This window comes from Herpailurus yagouaroundi, unplaced genomic scaffold, assembly GCF_014898765.1.
Source record: "Herpailurus yagouaroundi ecotype Mexico unplaced genomic scaffold, PumYag 28, whole genome shotgun sequence".
Classification (NCBI taxonomy): Eukaryota; Metazoa; Chordata; class Mammalia; order Carnivora; family Felidae; genus Herpailurus; species Herpailurus yagouaroundi.
The window spans coordinates 49,328,655-49,337,420 of NW_024412376.1; the positions used below are offsets into that span (position 1 = coordinate 49,328,655).

The 8,766-nt window shown below is 41.5% G+C and overlaps 1 pseudogene; it reads right to left on the reverse strand.

The window, feature by feature from the left end:
- Positions 1-2,887: 2,887 nt before the first annotated feature.
- On the reverse strand, positions 2,888-3,108 carry LOC121027292 (metallothionein-2-like; annotated as a pseudogene).
- Between the last annotated feature and the right edge of the window lie 5,658 nt (positions 3,109-8,766).

Consider the following 8,766-nt stretch of genomic DNA (forward strand, 5'->3'; position numbering starts at 1 on the left):
TAGCCTAAAGTCCAGGAGCTCCCTACTGTCTTAATATTAATGCCTTGCTAGGGGGAAAAACAACCTTAGCTTGACAATAGCTAGGCCTCCAGTAAGTCTTTAGCATGTGAAAGTCTCTTTGGAAACTCCCTCTTGACTTTTCCTCCCTGGACTCCATAAAACAGTACCCACCCCCCCCAACCCCAGTGCAGCTCTTCCTGCCCACAGGTCCTGTCCCCATGTCTTAATAAAATCACCTTTTTGCACCAATGATGTCTTCAAGAATTCTTTCTTGGCCGTTGGCTTGGGACCCCACGAACCCCCCATCACCCCATAACTTCATCAAGCCTAATAATCCTTTTGGATTAGGGTGCTACCTTTATGACCTCATTTAACCTTTATTGCCTTCCTAAAGGTTCTATCTCCAAATACAGTCGCTTTGGGGGTTAGGGTTTCAACATATGAATTTGGGGAGACACAATTCAGCCCATAGCACTGTCAAAAGCTGGAAACATCAGTTGGTGAGTAGGCAAACAAAATGAAACAAAGTAATAAGGACTCTCAAATTCTATCACTCTAAATTATTCTAATTTTTCATAACTGAATAACTGATATTGTCTTTAGCATATTTAACAATGCAGAAAAACCCCAATTGCTTTCACTAGATTTTATAGTTAATAAATTCATTCAAAAATCAACGTTAGTCTCCTTTGGAGTTTTCTCATTCATTGTATGCTTGTTCTCAGAAGGTAACACTTTTTGCAAGTATCTTTTCCGAGGCTAGCTCATCAGGCATCCTGAGCTAGGAGAAGTGTGTCTTTACATCTCCTACTGGGACTGCAAAGGTATGATTGCTCTGACACCCGTCACCACTGTGGTGCTGAGGCCTTGCTTCCCACAAAATGCGTCCAGCCACGGCTGATATGCATTGAGCTCAACAGGGGCACCAAAGCAGTAGGGTTCCTGCAAAATGTAGAACTACTTTGAGGAATGATTGAATTTGACTCGGTAAGTCCCCACTGGCCTTATCAAATTCTCTGAAAACTGCACTGCTGCCTAACCTTCCTTCTCCCTTTCCTCCTTTCCAGCTTTCCCTGTATCCTGCCTCAGAACTTCTGAGGGCAACAGCTCCCTCCACCTCTTCCAGGTCCTTTCTGTTTCCTTCACTGACTTTGCCCTATCTTTTGCATGTATTAAATGCCAGTGCCCAAATATCACCACCACCAACAAGATAAAATTGAATTTATTGCTCCCTGTTGCACAGGAGAATTACCACCTCAAGAGAACTTTGTTGTGTCTCAAAGAAGGAAGGGCAGAGTCTGTTCTTACTGAGATTTTGAAGTTTGGTTTAAGACAGGTCCTTCAATGAGGAGTGACATAATAGTGATTTAGGATTGGTGGAAATAGCAAGAAAAGGATTAGGAGGCTCGGAGTCCCAAGAGTATTGGTAAGAAAAATGTTGATACCTTCTAATAAAGAGTTGATGATCTTTTTTTTTTTTTTAATGTTTATTTATTTTTGAGAGAGACAGAACACGAGCAAGGGAGGGACAGAGAGAGAGGGAGACACAGAATCTGAAGCAGGCTCCAGGCTCTGAGCTGTCAGCACAGACTTGATGTGCTGGACATGGGGCTTGATGTGCCTGACGTGGGGCTCCCACTCATGAATGGGTGAGATCATGACCTGAGCTGAAGTTGGACGCTTAATCCCAACTGAGCCATGCAGGTGCCCCAAGAATTGATGATCTTTCAAACAAATTCCTGGAATGAACAATAAAGTTATTTGCCTGAGGGGCAGGGGCACCTGGGTGACTCAGTCAGTTAAGGGTCCGACTTTGGCTCAGGTCATGATCTCATGGTTTGTGGGTTCGAGTCCTGCATCGGGCTCTGTGCTGATGGCTCAGAGCCTGCAGCCTGCTTTGGATTCTCTCTGCCCCTCCCATGTTTGTGCTCTCTCTTTCTCTCTCAAAAATAAATAAACGTTAAAAAAATTTTTTTTAAAAAGCTATTTGTCTGAGCAGAAGTCTCCTGGAATAGTAAAGTTATGCAAGTGAAGACAATGGAATAGTAAATCAGGTTAATGCAGATGTAGGAGTGGCTGGTTTCAGTTTCGCAGTTAATTACCTCTCGGCATGTGCTTCTTGGAGGACAGACACGGGTACAAGTTTAAAAGCAAATTTCAAAAACCTTGTTTTTTTTGATGCAGTAATGAACACTCCAAACTCTTGTAGTTGTCCATGACCAGAAGTTAAATTTTAATCTCCTTTTCTGCATGGGCTTGAGGAACTCTCAAGATTTCCTCTTTATTCCTGCATTTATAACATCATCCAAAGGTATTTCATGGTCTTTCTTGTGGAAGGTCCGGTCCAATGATGCCATATGAAATTATTATTCCCCGCTTCCTGTCAATGGACCAAATGTTCTTTTTCATGATTAAAATTAAAACATGGCAATCAGCTCAGAATAAAAAGCCCATATTTTATTCTTTAAAAGAGAAGTACATAAAGCAAAAGATTTCTCACTTTTTTTTTTAAAGTCGCCAAGTTTTATTATAATTCCTGTATTTCATAGAAACAGGAGTGTAGCAGACAGGGTAATATGAAAAATGTGTTTTAAAACTGCAGGTGTAAGGGCGCCTGGGTGGCTCAGTCAGTTAAGGGTCCATCTCTTTGCTTCGGTTCAGGTCATGATCTCATGGTTTGTGGGTTTGAACCCCGCGTTGGGCTCCATGCTGACCGTGTGGAACCTGCTTGGGATTCACTCTCCTTCTCCCTCTGCCCTTCCTACCCCCTCAAAAATAAATAAATAAACTTAAGATAAAACTTTGCTCTTACAAAAATAAAATAGAAATGAAACTGCAGGTGCGTACCTGTTGCTCTCTCTCCATCTGGAACAGGCTCTCCCCCACATCAGGCACAGCAGCAGCACCATCAGGTGTCTCCTTGCGGATGCAGCCCTGGGCACACTTGGCACAGCCCATGGGGCAGCAGGAGCAGCAGCTGTCCCCGCAGGGGGTGTGTTTGCACACTTTACATGTACAGGAGCCGGCACAGGTGGAGGAGTCCCCGGTGGAACAGGAGCAGTTGGGGTCCATTTTGAGCCAAGGTGAGGACAGACCTCCAAAGCAGGCGACTCGGGAAGACACTCGATGTCTCATTGTTTTTAAAGAGCATTTATAGTATTACTGAAATCCTCAGGGATCCCTGGGTGGCTCAGTTGGTTGAGGGTCTGACTTCGGCTCAGACCATGATCTCACAGTTTGCTCGTGAGTTCAAGCCCCCCCATCAGGCTTACTGCTTCGGACCCTGTATCGGATCCTCTGTCCCCTTCCCTCTGCCCCTCCCCTGCTCTCTCTGTCTCAAACATAAATAAACCTTTCAAAACAAAAACAAAAACAACAACAAAAAAAAAGAAAAATCTTCAAAGCTTTAGGAAGATGGCAATCAGTATATGTGGTTTATCAGTTAGAAATTGTGTTTAGCTGATAAGAAATCTGAAATAACTGGATTAAAACAAGATAGTGCTTTCTTTTTTTCTTATGTAAAATAGCATTTCAGAAGGCAGTCCAGGGTTGGTGTGGTCTATGTTGACCAAGAAAGAATTCACTGACAATATAAGCAAACGGGCATTTATTTGGGCAGTTAAAATTGCAATTCAAGAGACACAGAGTCAGGTGACTTGTGTTCTGAGGAAGACAAAGAAAGGGCAGAGTTATGAAGAAAAAAGGTCATGAATGCAGTTCTCATTTAGGAACTCTGTGCAAAACAGGGATTGAAACTAAGTTAACTGGAATGGTTGGGTTAATATGCAAAAGAGGGATTGAAACTTGTCCTGGAAACTGGAGGGTATTATGCTAAGTGAAATTAATTAGTCAGAGAAAGACAAATATCATATGACTTCACTCATATGAGGATGTTAAGATACAAAACAGATGAACATAAGGGAAGGAAGCAAAAAAATATATAAAAACAGGGAAGGGGACAAACCATACGACTCTTAAATATAGAGAACGAACAGAGGGTTGCTGGAGGGGTTGTGGGAGGGGGGATGGGCTAAATGGGTAAAGGGCTTAAGGAATCGACTCCTGAAATCATTGTTGCACCATACGCTAACTAGGATGTAAATTAAACGATAAATACATTAAAATAAATAATAAATAAAAATAAAAAGTTCATGTCGAAAGAAAGAAAAAGAGAAAGAAAGAAGGAAAGAAAGAAAGAAGAAAGAAAGAAGACAGAAAGACAGAAAGAAGGAAAGAAAGAAAGAAAGAAAGAAAGAAAGAAAGAAAGAAAGAAAGAAAGAAAGAAAAGAATGAAACTTGTCCTTGAATGGCGTTGGCTCCTTTGGAAGTGAAAAATATGACTGATTCAGGTATCCTGGCGAGGACGGAGTTAAATCCAGGCTGAGTGTCTGTTGCTGGCAAAAAGTTCAAGGTTTCTTTGATGAGGACCTGCATAAATTCCTCCTCCCTCATGGCCCCCTGACCCCATTTAAACAAAACTTTTAGCTAGGCTTGCTTGTTCTATTTTGAAATCTCATTTTACATCTCCACATCACCAGAGATTCTGATTCCTTCTGTCTTTCTGCTCTATCATCCACTGAACAGAGTTTCCATCCTTCAGTTTACCTCATTGTACAAGACAGGGCTGTTGGAACCATCATGTTCACATTGGAGGCAGGAGGCAGAAGGAAAACAACCATGCCAGCTATTTGTTCCCATTTCAAAGAGCTTTCCTAAAAGTACTTCCAACAGTTTCCATGTATATCTTCCTAGTCATCTGACCACACCCGTCTGCTGGGAGATTAGAAATGTGGTCTTCTAGGGGCACCTGGGTGGCCTCGTTGGTTAAGTGTCTGACTCTTGATCTCGGCTCAGGTCACAATCTCATGGTTGGTAAGTTCAAGCCCTGCATCTCCTGTCTGCTCCTCCCCCACTTGTGCTCTGGCACTCTCTCTCTCTCTTTGTCAAAATAAATAAACATTAAAAAAAAAAAATGTAGTCTTCTGGATGAGCACATTGCCTTCAAAAAGCAAGAGAACCTGAAATTAGATTGGCAACTAGCAGTTTCTGCTGCATATGAGAACTGAGGAATGCAACTTTTATATTTGAAGTAAGCATGTGATAAACGGTTAAAGCTTAAATTGTGCCATGATAAATAATACCAGAGAATGGGATAAATATAGGAACATATCCACTTGCCAGTGTTGTTAAAAACCTGCTACTGAATCTTGTCACTTCAGTGTTGGAACTGATAATAAGATTAAAAATAGGGATGCCTGGGTGGCTCAGTCAGTGAAGTGTCTGGCTTCAGCTCAGGTCATTATCTCGAGGTTCACGAGTTCGAGTCCCACGTTGGTCTCTGTGCTGACAGCTCAGAGTCTGGAGCCTGTTTTGGATTCTGTGTGTCCCTCTCTCTCTGCCCCTCCCCTGCTCATGCTGTTTCTCTCTCTCAGAAATAAATAAAACATTACAAAAAGATTGAAAATAAAACTTTTCCCTATTTCATTTGTTCTTGAAACAAATACTTAAATGTCTTCCACATATCAGGCACTGTTCTAGATGCTTGAGATATATCAGTAAACCAAGACTCCTGCCCTCGTGGAGCTTATATTCTAGCAGGGGTATATGGACAATGAACAATAAATAAGTAGATACTGTATTTCAATGATGAAGACTCAACTTAGAAATGTTAGGTCTTAAATACACTAAATCTACCTTAACTATCTCTGTCAAGTGACAAAACTACAACAACTGATTTTTTTAAGAGACTTAAAAAAAAATTATTTACTTTGAGAGTGAGTGAGCAGGGGAAGGGCACAGAAAGAGGGAGCGAGAGACAGAATCCCAAGCAGTCCCCACACTATCAGCATGGAGCCCATTGCCGGGCTTGAACCCATGAACCTCGAGATCATGACCTGAGCCAAATCCAAGAGTCAGACTCTTAACTGACTGAGCCATCCGGGTGCCCCAAAACTGCAACAATTTAGTAACCAGTTGATGTTCTTTATTCAAGGAAAAACAATCTGTGTATGTCCAGGGAAGTACAGTGCCTCACAAGCTGGGAAGTGCTCTGCCTGAGGAACTTGGGGGCAGGAGCAAGTTTCACAGAGCCTTAGAAAAAGCAACCCAGAAACAGGGCATGATTAGCTAGGAGGTCAGGGATCTCCTTAAAAGGTTAGCAGGTCCTGGCATACCTGGGTGGCTCAGTTGGTTAAGCTTCCACTTTGGCTCAGGTCATGATCTCATGGTTCCTCTACACTGATAGTGAGGAGCCTGCCTGGGATTCTCTGTCTCTAGCCCTCTCTCTCTGCCCCTCCCCAACTCACACTTTCTCCGTCTCTCTCTCTCAAAATAAATAAGCTTAAAGGGGGAAAAAAAAAAAAAAAAAAGAAAGACTAGCAGGTCCTATTTTCTAGGGTAAGGTAAAGTAGCTATGGCTGATTCGGATGATTATGATTGATGTGTATTTTGGGTTTTCTTGACAGGTGCTTCTGATCTGACTTCAGTTTAGATTTGTGACTTGGACTGGGCCCCTAGGTAACCTCCATTTTGTGGGTCTCCATATAAGAATCAAAATAATTATACCACTTCTCAATATAAACATACATTGGTACAACTTCTTTAAAAAATTTTTTTTAAAACATTTATTCATTTTTTTTTGAGCGACAGAGCATGAGCAGAGGAAGGGCAGAAAGAGAGGGAGACACAGAATCCAAAGCAGGCTCCAGGCTCTGGGCTGAAAGCTCAGAGCCCTATGTGGGGCTCGAACTCACGAACTGCGGGATCATGACCTGAGCTGAAGTTGGATGCTTAACCCACTGAGCCACCCAGGTGCCCCAAATTGGTACAACTTCTTGAAAAAAGCTATGAAACGGTCACATCCTTTGATTCATTCATTTTAATTCTTAGGAATCAGAATCGATCCAAAGAAATGATCCTAAATACCAAAAAGCTTTCTGTATAAAGATATTAATCTTTTTCCCATTTACTTCAGATAGGGGAAAACTGGAACCTGTCTGTCTGCCCAGTGATAGGGTAATGGTTAAACATACTATGATACCTCCATTGGCATTAAGTGATGTTTATAAAAACAACTTAATGATGTGGAGAAACGCTTATAATATAGTGTTAATGAAAAAAAACTGCAGTGCAAAATTATTGGAAGAAAACACACTGAAATATTAAGAGTGATTATCTTTGAAGGTTGGGCTCCTCCTCCTCCTACGTGGATACATTTTTCTAATTTTCTTGATTGGTCATCTATTTTTTATTAAAATTTTTTTTTGAAGTTTACTGATTTATTTTGAGAGACAGAGAGCACGAGCTGGGGACGGACAGAGAGAAAGGGAGAGAGAGAATCCCAAGCAGACTCCCCACTATCAGCATGGAGCCTGATGTAGGGCTTGAACTCATGAACGGTGAGATAGTGACCTGAGCTGAAACCAAGAACCAGACGCTTAACTGACTGAGCCACCCAGGAGCCCCTTGATTGATTATTTACAAAGTAGGTAAAAATAAGAAGTGAACACAGCTACTGGAGACTTGATTTACTGTTCTAGTGTGAGTACTGGGTAACTGACCTCCACAAATGTTAAACTCACATTGTTATGCATATTTGCTTTTCTGTATATACAAAAATCTGCCAGAGGTTTTTCATAATTGGCCCTGCTGATCATCTAAGTGAATTGAAATCATACCAGATTTTGACTATTTGGTGCTGAGGAGAAAAAAACAAAACGAAACAGCAGTTTCACTGATGGAGTCCAAGCTCTTTTAGTGTCACAGGAAGAACTTTCAGAGATCATCCGCACAATCTTTTTTATTCATAACGAGAAGACAGAGATCCATAGGTTTAAGATGTTAATAGCTAAACAGGGATTGGGAGTTAGGTTTACAGATTTTCTAAGAAATCAAACCTCTACAATCCAACCAGAGCCTTGTGATTCAAATCCCCAGTACTGGCTGTTATTTAAAAAAGAAAAGAAAAGACAAGCTCTCTGAGAATGCTGATGGTAAGGAGAAACAGAGTGACTAGTTGTCAACTGGCTATTTGGACAACATCTGCTTGAAAATATAAACAAAGAGGGGCGTTGTTAAGCATCTGACTTCTGCTCTGGTCAGGATTTCACGGTTCGTGAGCTCGAACCCTGCTTCTCTCTCTCTTTCTCTGTGCCCCTTGCTCACTTGCACCGTCCTCTCTCTTAAAAAAAAAAAGAAAGAAAATATAAACAAAGAGACTATATAGGTTTTTTTTTTAACAGCTTTATTGAGATAAATACCATATAGTTCACCTATTAAAAATTTTTTTTAAGTTTAAGTTTTTTAAGTTTTTACTTTTTTAAAAGTTTATTTACTGTGTGTGTGTGTGTGTGTGTGTGTGAGAGAGAGAGAGAGAGAGAGAGAGAGAGAAAGAGAGAGAGCGCATAAGTGGGGGAGGGTCTGAGCAAAGGAGGTACAGAATCCCAAGCAGGCTTTGCACCATCAGCGCAGGGCCCAATGTGGGGCTTGAAGTGATGAACTGGGAGATCGTTTCCTGAGCTGAGATCAAGAGTCTGATGCTTAGCCAACTGAGCCCCCCAGGTGCCCCTACCGTACAATGGTTTTTAATACACTTGTAAGATTGTGTAACCATCACAGCAATCAATTGTAAAATATTTTGATAACCCTAAAAAGAAATCCCATAGATACTAGCAGTCACTCTCCATTTCTCTGCAAACTTCCCACCCTTGGGCGACCATGAATCTGCTTTCTGTCTCTGCAGATCTTCCAATCGCGGAGGTTTCTTGT